We start from the raw sequence: 8,706 nt of genomic DNA, 5'->3' as shown, positions 1-8,706 counted from the left end.
TGGTTCACTGAAACCCCAATTTTTTTTTAAAGGTATCTTAGGGGTAAAAAGTTTGAGGAAAACAAAAATGAATATTATTGCTGCTTACTGGATCTGAGACATGGTGGCTGCATTGTGTTTAAAAAAAAAGTTATCCAGGTAATCCTGCCAGTAACACACCTTCTGTCCCAGGGTGACAACCAAACTAAGCAGAGTTGTCACCCTAGGAAGTTAGGACTACCTACTGCCTCCCTCTCTTCTCCATAAAAGAAGGTGTTCATAGTTCATAAAGATAGCAGGGAACAATGCTAACAGTCCAGAGGCAGTGAGCACAGGAAGTCATCATAATAATGGTAATGATCAAAATAGTACACAGAGTCCAGCTCTAGTTACTAGAATCACTACAGCAGCGCTATTGTCATAATAGATTATGGCCAGCTTTCATGTGTAAAAAAACACAAAAGTCAGTTCAGTTGATAGATGGTGAATAAAGTCCCAGAAGATACAGAAGTGATGATCCTATGATAATAAAACAATAGTGCACCTAACACCAAAGTCTGTGCGCCATACACCCCTTTGGGGTTCACACTCACCAGAGAGATGAACACATCAGGCATTGATATGTATGGGCAGCCGTCAATCTCAATATCATGGAAAGGGTCACACTTAGTCCTGCGATCTCCACCGGTACTGTCACCAGAAGACTTTCTAATCAGGGGGACAGTACCGGTGGAGATCGCAGGACTAAGTGTGACCCTTTCCATGATATTGAGATTGATGGCTGTCCATACTTATCAATGCCTGATGTGTTCATCTCTCTGGTGAGTGTGAACCCCAAACAGGAGTGTTACACATGGACTTTTGGTGTGAGGTGCACTATAGTTTTATTATCATAGGATCATCACTTCTGTATCTTCCGGGACTTTATTCACCATCTATCAACTGAACTGACTTTTGTGTTTTTTTACACATGAAAGCTGGTCATAATCTATTATGACAATAGCGCTGCTGTAGTGATTCTAGTAACTAGAGCTGGATTCTGTGTACTATTTTTTTCAGTGCCACTTTTACAATACTGTCATGCATGGCATTTGCTGATGTGATTTTATTAATAATGTTATTTTAGTTTATTTGTCATTTTATATTATTTAAGAAACCTGATAGTCGCATAGCGCCGACATAGTGGAAATATGTATGGGTTTCACTGTATTTTTACAGGAAGTTATGAGCTGACACAATTTCTTTCTGAATGAACAACCTTTTTCTTATTTTTCTTTTCTTTTTTTTTTTTTTGCACTTGTTGAACAGATGTAATACAACATTTTCAATGGTATATTTAACAGACCAAAAGAGAGCAAACAATAGAAATGAATTATTCGAGTTTACATACACTTTAACATTGTCACAAGAGAGCTAAGTCACTTGCTTTAAGTGTCAGCAGATGCCGCTCATCACTGCCAAGCCACTGCATCTTGTAAGCTAGTCCAAACAAACGGGGGCGACAAAAGCTCTTCTCCCATATGTACCAGTGTCAGCTCTCAGCATCTCCCTGGAATGCTGAAGCCAGTGCTGCTGTGTGCACTGATTGGCCGAGCAGGCTGTGTGATTCATTCCAGACTGCTGGAGCTATTGGTCTCCCTAGTAGCAGACTCTGTTGGGGGAGGCTGAGCCAGTGCTGGGGAGAGCACAGAACTGAGACTGATGCGTATTGGGGAAACAGCACCGACATCGCATAGGCACTGGGGCTGGCTGCATGCAATTTGGAGGTCCAGAGATCCTTATGCAAGGTAAGATTTGATATCATGTGAATTATATTTATTATCTTCGCTATACAGAACTTAGTAGCTGTGTCTTTAGGAAAATCTGAGCACTTGTTAATTCATGTGCATTCATCTATGCTGGGATTAATGGCATTTCACATATGTAAAAGCGTAGTCTTAATGCTGCAAACCTTGCGCTGACAAAAGATGGATGAGAACTGATTTAGCAGTCATGAACATGTTTCTGGATTTGCTGGAATTCTAATAAAATTGAATACATTTAAGCTATTAGTTCAATTCATGCATGTTATAAATGAAGTATTCTGTGCATGGACGGTTAGTGGTATTAATTAAAGCGGAGAAATGCAACAATGGTATTTTCTAATGTGCGTTAGACCTGCATGTAACTCTTTCTGTGGATGCAAGGGCCTCTGAGACTTGCTCCCTAATATTGATCAGCTGTGTGTAACTTCTATAGAGAGCAATGGTGCCTGCTGGCACATTATATCGTATCCTTTATAATAAACTGGAGACCGTAGTGCGTGAAGTATTTGTTACTATTGTGAAAACGGTAGAACTGCATAACATTTGATCATCCAACAGAATAAACTGTATAACACTGACATTCACCCCCCTGCGTCTTGTCTATGTGTTGTGGGAACAGATGTTGTATCTTGGAAGCTGATCTCTTAAATTAACCAAGATAAATTCTTGTAATCCCAAAGCCAGATCATAATCGGACACATTCATTGCTTGCAGCTTGGTGCAGTGAAAAATACTTATCTTGTAAGTAGGCCAAGATAACTGATTAGATTACAGAATTTAGATTTGGCAAATGCCATTTTTTTTTTTTGCCAAGGGAATGCAGGAGGGTTCTCTCCCCAGGCTGCTAAGAGGTTAACGACTTGTTCTAAACCATTTCATTTGCAGCCTGTGATATATGTTAATATTATACTATTGTAAGAAAAAAATGTTGGCTTCTGTGAGAAAATGGAGGAGTGGTTCTAGTGCTCTTGGCAGAAAGGGAAAGGACTGGTTAGGTATTAGAGGAGATTCAGCACTGGGTCTATGGAGAGCTCCTCTCTGTCATGTGTCAAAGGACCTATACAATGTGGAAGACTCAGAGACAGATGTACAGTCATGGATCTTATTGACTCAAAGCTATGCGCCGAGAACTGGCCGGGGTTACCTAGGTGATTTCTGGTCATTTAAAAGCCAAATTGAAGGAGACTGGAATTGGAATTGAAAAGCATGCCACTGCCATTTACAAGAGGCACTGTAAAGAATATCTCAGAAGGGCCACGATAAAGAGTTCTGCATTGTAAAGTGTGAATCAACATGTGATCACAGCAACTCAAGGACATGCTGATTTATATGCAAGTGCCTAAGTGACCTTGGGAATACCAGGGCAGGCTTGTGGCCAGGGTACTTCAAATTTAAATGGCTTACTCTCCTAGATATTCCCAAGTTTAATATAATCATTCTAGTAGCTGTCTTGTAGAGGTATATGTCAAGTTAAATGAACATTTCTTTCCTAGCTGCCAAAAACGTTCTTATTCAATGCACTTACTGTGATAGAAATGACTATAGCACAAAATATATGTGAGCACTAGCAGATATTACGCAGAAGTAGGTTGCCATGATATGAAGGCTTCATGGTGTTCATTTAGGAGGCCTTTGTTCTATTTGGAGATGTCTTTCATATACATTGTATTTGGCAGTGTGTAAGAGACTGCATTAGCCATTCTATGCTTTGAATCTGGACATCTTCCTGTTGTAGCTTGACAGTTGATAGGATATACACATGCATGTCAGAGGGCTACAACTGGTTGGAGATAATGAAACTGATTTACTAAAGGAGTTGAGAATCTTCACACAATAAATTGTGTTAATAGTCACTTCAGATATTCAATTACAGAGGGAAGAAAATTAATGTACGTGTTTAATCTGCGCATGATTGGTGTTCAAAGTGAACATAAATTAATGAATAATTAAAGTTACTATCCACACAATTTAGTGGGGTTGATTTACTAAAGGAAAATAGGATGTTCACTTTGAAAATAATTTTCACTCTGAAAGGCAATTTTGTCTGAGCTTAGCCACTGAGGTGAAGCTGTGCTGACTTCCATCATCAAAAATAGTGTTTTTTTTTTTCTTTGCATGTAATTGGAAATTCCTTTAACCTCCCTGGCGGTATGATTATTTCAGATTTTAGGTGCTAAAGGCGGTACAATTATTTTGCATGAAAATTTGGCGTTTTATATTGTAGTCCTGTAATTCTTAGCAATAACTCTCTTAAATCTGTTCAAACCAGAGTCTAGCAGACATCCCGGGTATGATAAAGTTTGAAAAATGAAATCATAAATTATAATATAATAAATAATTATAAATAATTGTACCAAATAATAATATAACAATAATAAAAATTATTCAATAATGTAATCAAATCAAAAACACTGAAATTTGCTCAGTTGCAGAATTGTCACTGTCATTACTTTTCAATATTTGATGACGGATCTCCCTACAAATCGCTATGGCTCAATTCTGCGAGTGATTACAATTTATTATCGCTGTTTTCTAGCTGGTCTAAAATCATTTTTGATGTAAAGGGACAGTTTTGGTTGCTATGGACAATCTCCAGTTTCTAGGCAGAAAGAACAGTTTTCATAATATAAAACTGCATGCAGGACACTGGACAGACCACTAGGGACAAAGGGGCTGTGAAATTATTACATACAGCAATGTAATCTGTAAGATTACTTTATACTGTATGTATAGTGAGTGTTTCACTTTTTGAATTTGGCGCCGATATCCGTCCCTGTGCGTCATAACGCTCACAGGGAACGGAGATCGCCTCTGTGATAGATCGAGCGAGACACGGCTCACTCGTACAGCGCGAGGACATCGCTGGATCCAAGGGAGAAGGTAAGTAAGCGTCCTCCTGCATTCAGCGATGCGGTCCCGAGTCTGGCTCGGGGTTACCGCTTTTGGTATAAAAATTCCACCCCGAGCCAGACTCGGGAATACCGTCAGGGGGGTTAAGAGCAAATCATCACCTTCACTAAGCCAAGTGGAAATTCCCTGGTAACGTGAACAGCCTATTTATAGCACCTTTAGTAAACCAACCCTATTGGGGTTGATTTACTAAAACAGGAGAGTGCAACATCTGGTGCAGCTGTGCATAGAAACCAACCAGACATTTTATTTTATATATATATATATATTTTTGTCAAAGCTTAATCGAACAAGCTGAAGTTAGAAGCTTATTGGCTATTATGCACAGCTGCACCAGATTTTGCACTGTCCAGTTTTAATAAACCGACCCCATTGTGTTAAGATTATAAGCTTCCTTAGGAGATGTCTAAAATACACCCGAATCTATTTGTTGCTATTCATTTAAACTATTTTATGTTGACCTGACTTCCAGGATTATAAAGGGACATTAGAGCAATGATAATGTATATACTATAAACATCATGACACACCTGATAAATTGTTCTAGGTGGCATCTTCTCAGTCCAATCCAAATGCAGCTTACAACCCTAGTTTCTAAACTTTAGTATATCTTGATATTGTGATCCCATTTGTGTTGGACATAGTGTAGGATCCATTCAAACAAAGAAGGGGTAGCAGTCACCAGCCAAGAGATGCAATAAAAATCTTATGGCATCACATTATTGGCATCACATGGCAATCTCATGGCATCACATTATTGGGCAAATACATTTCAAGAGGTTGCTTATGCAATATCTAGTTGGGTGCAAAACTAGTCTTAGCCAGAGATATGTATTTTACTTAAAGTGGTAGCAAAGTATCTGTTTTTATTTTTACCTACAGGTAAGCTTACAATAAAGCTTATCTGTAAGTTAAATAAATATCTCCTAAACATGCACCATTTAGGAGATATTCTAGTGAGCAGCAGCCGGTGACATCACTGGTGCATGCCCTCTGAAATAACGGTATACCTGTGCCATTCCTTCAGAGCTCTGTGTCGTGGCCATGTCTCCCGCGCATGCTATTGGTTTTCCTTCCAGGTTCACAGGCTGTGACCGCTTGAATGGCCATGCATGTCAGGCATGGCTATTCAAGTGGTCACAGCCTGTGAACCTGGAAGGAAAACTGATTGAAGATGAAAGCCTCTGCAGCAGTGACAGCGTGCCGCTGGAGGGCTTTGTTTCAAGGTAAGTCTTTCAAATGCAAACTAGCACATTATGCCTTTACTTTGCAGGACAAGTTTTTCTTTTGTTGTTCAAGTTTACTACCACTTTAAAGCTTTTAATAGTCTGTACATATCTTCACTCTTGTAAATCACACAAAATATACTTCTAGGCTTGTCACCAATAATAAAATGCAACACAATGTCAAGAGAGACAAAAGGGGAAAACAGTGTTGTCTATGAAGACTAACCAGTAATATGTGAACAGTAGTGAGTTGCTTACTATAGGATCAGATTAAATGTAGCATGTTCTTTATGATTTTTTTTATCCGTTCACTGTTCTTCAACAAAACAAACTATAAAACTATGAAGGAAACCACAGTCAGCTGCATCTGCTCTGTACTTAATTTTCATTCCCGCTATAGTACTAAAACTCCCACTATAATACTTACAGTCATGAACCAAATGCTCTGCATTCTGAAGCTGCAGCTGAAACAGTAATATTGTCATATTTCATGCTCTGGAAGTGAGTATTGGGGATGTGTTTAGGACTGCTTTCAGAAGGCTTTCATGAGAAAAAAGTAAGCCTGACATTTCATGGCGAATCAACCATTTGGCACCGGCATACTGATAGAAATAATGATTCTTCCCAATGGAAGAAAATATTTTTACAATGGGCAGTGGCCATTATAACTGGGGCAATACAGGCATACCCCACTTTTAAGTACACAATGGGGTTAATTTACTAAAGCTGGAAAGTGCAAAATCAGGCTCACTTATGCATAGAAACCAATGAGCTTCTAACCCCAGCTTCTTCAATTAAGCTTTGGTAATAAAACCTGGAAGCTCATTGGTTTCTATGCAGAAGTGAACCTGATTTTGCACTTTCCAGCTTTAGTAAATAAACCCCATTGTGTACTTAAAAGTGGGGTATGCCTGTATACCATACTTTTCAGATGCAAATGACGCATCCATAACTGTAGTAAATGTTTTCAGCTTAGTCCTACTATAAGAGAGGTTTTACAGTCACTTTATATGCCTCTTGATTGAGTTATCAGTACTCACACAGACCAGTTCATTTTAAACTAGGACAGCACCTGCACTTATGTGTTACAATTTCGGATGATTAATATATTTGTACCTTCACCAACAAACTCTTGTCTTTTTTTGTCTCACTGTTTTTGAATCATGCTGAACAAACACCTGTTTTATATTACTCTGTTTACTTCTTGATTTATGCAGAAACTCCTAATGGTGTCACTTTGTTGCCATGGCAAACTCAAACTGTCTTCCCAACCACATTTTTCATTTTACTTTGATGTTCCTCCAGAAGGACGGCTAGCATAAGGTTTCCAAATGTACCGAGTTGATATTTCTGCCTTATTAAAGGAAGGATGATTATAACGGCAGTCAGAATGATCACAGCAGTCAATGTTTGTCATGGGTTTTAATAGCTTATGTAATGCTAAAAGACTAATTACATATGTATAGCCAGTGGCGGCTGGTGCTCAAAATTTCCAGAGGGGGAGGGCTCACGCAAACAAACTAAAAAATTCAGAAAAATACTAAAAAAAAAACATCAATTGCAGTTTCACTGTGCCCATCAAATGCAGCCACCCTGCCATCAAATCCAGCCACTGTGCCATCAATTGCAGCCACTGTGCCATCAAATGAAGCCACTGTGCCCCTCAAATGCAGCCACTGTGCCCCATCACATGCAGCCACTGTGCCCATCATATTCAGCCACTGTGCCCATCATATTCAGCCACTGTGTCCATAAAATTCAGCCACTGTGCCCCATCAAATGCAGCCACTGTGCCCCATCAAATGCAACTACTGTGCCCATCATATGCAGCCACTGTGCCCATCATATGCAGCCACTGTGCCCATCATATGCAGCCACTGTGCCCCATCAAATGCAGCCAATGTGCCCATCATATGCAGCCACTGTGCCCATCAAATGCAGCCAATGTGCCCATCATATGCAGCCACAGTGCCCCGTCAAATGAGGCCACTGTGCCCTATCAAATGTAGCCACTGTGTCCATCAATTGCAGCTACTGTGCCCATAATATGCAGCCTCACCCATTCCAATCATATGCCGCCTCACTGTGCCCATCATATGTAGCCTCACTATGCCCATCATATGCGGCCTCACTTTGTCCATAATATGCAGAAACCTGTAGAGTATGGAGGGACAGATGATGTATACCTGCAGTCAGTGATGATGGAGGAAGGTCTCTAGTATATACAGGAAGGAAGGTGGGTGCAGCTATATATTCACCACCATTTTCCTTCCTTTATATTGAGACCTTCCTCCATACAGCTATACACCCACATCTTATACTCACTGTATATTGGAGACCTTCCTCCATCATCACTGACTGCAGGTATACATCATCTGTCCTGTTACTATGTATAAAGCTGTATACAGGACAGATGATGTATACCTGCAGTCAGTGGTGATGGAGGAAGGTCTCTATATACAGGAAGGAAGATGGTGGGTGTATATATAGCTGTATACATCCACCTTCCTTCCTGTATATAGAGACCTTCCTCCATCATCACTGACTGCAGATATACATCATCTGTCCTGTATACAGCTATATACATACATAGTAACAGGACAGATGATGTATATCTGCAATCACAGTGATGATGGAGGAAGGTCTCCAATATATGGTCGGGATAAGATGTGGGTTTATAGCTGTATACGGTTTGGCTGGAGAACAGTCAGGGAGGTTTACTATCTCTATCTCTCTCTCAGTCTCTCTGCTCTTCTAGCCGTGTGATCATGCCCGGGCCCAGTCTG

The 8,706-nt window shown here is 39.9% G+C and overlaps 1 protein-coding gene across 1 annotated transcript in view; it reads left to right on the top strand.

The window, feature by feature from the left end:
- The first annotated feature begins 1,545 nt into the window (after positions 1-1,545).
- TMEM108 (transmembrane protein 108) overlaps positions 1,546-8,706 on the top strand; it is a 269,761-nt gene continuing 262,600 nt past the window's right edge. Inside the window, exon 1 of the mRNA XM_077491524.1 lies at positions 1,546-1,766. The gene's annotated coding sequence lies outside the window, so the exon portion shown is untranslated. The remainder of the gene's footprint in view (positions 1,767-8,706) is intronic.

Source organism: Lithobates pipiens, unplaced genomic scaffold (genome assembly GCF_037356315.1).
Source record: "Lithobates pipiens isolate NorthernLeopardFrog02 unplaced genomic scaffold, aLitPip1_a1.2 Scaffold_19, whole genome shotgun sequence".
In the NCBI taxonomy this organism is placed as follows: domain Eukaryota; kingdom Metazoa; phylum Chordata; class Amphibia; order Anura; family Ranidae; genus Lithobates; species Lithobates pipiens.
Note: the sequence above shows the minus strand (reverse complement) of the source record. Positions and strands in the feature narration are given on the sequence as shown.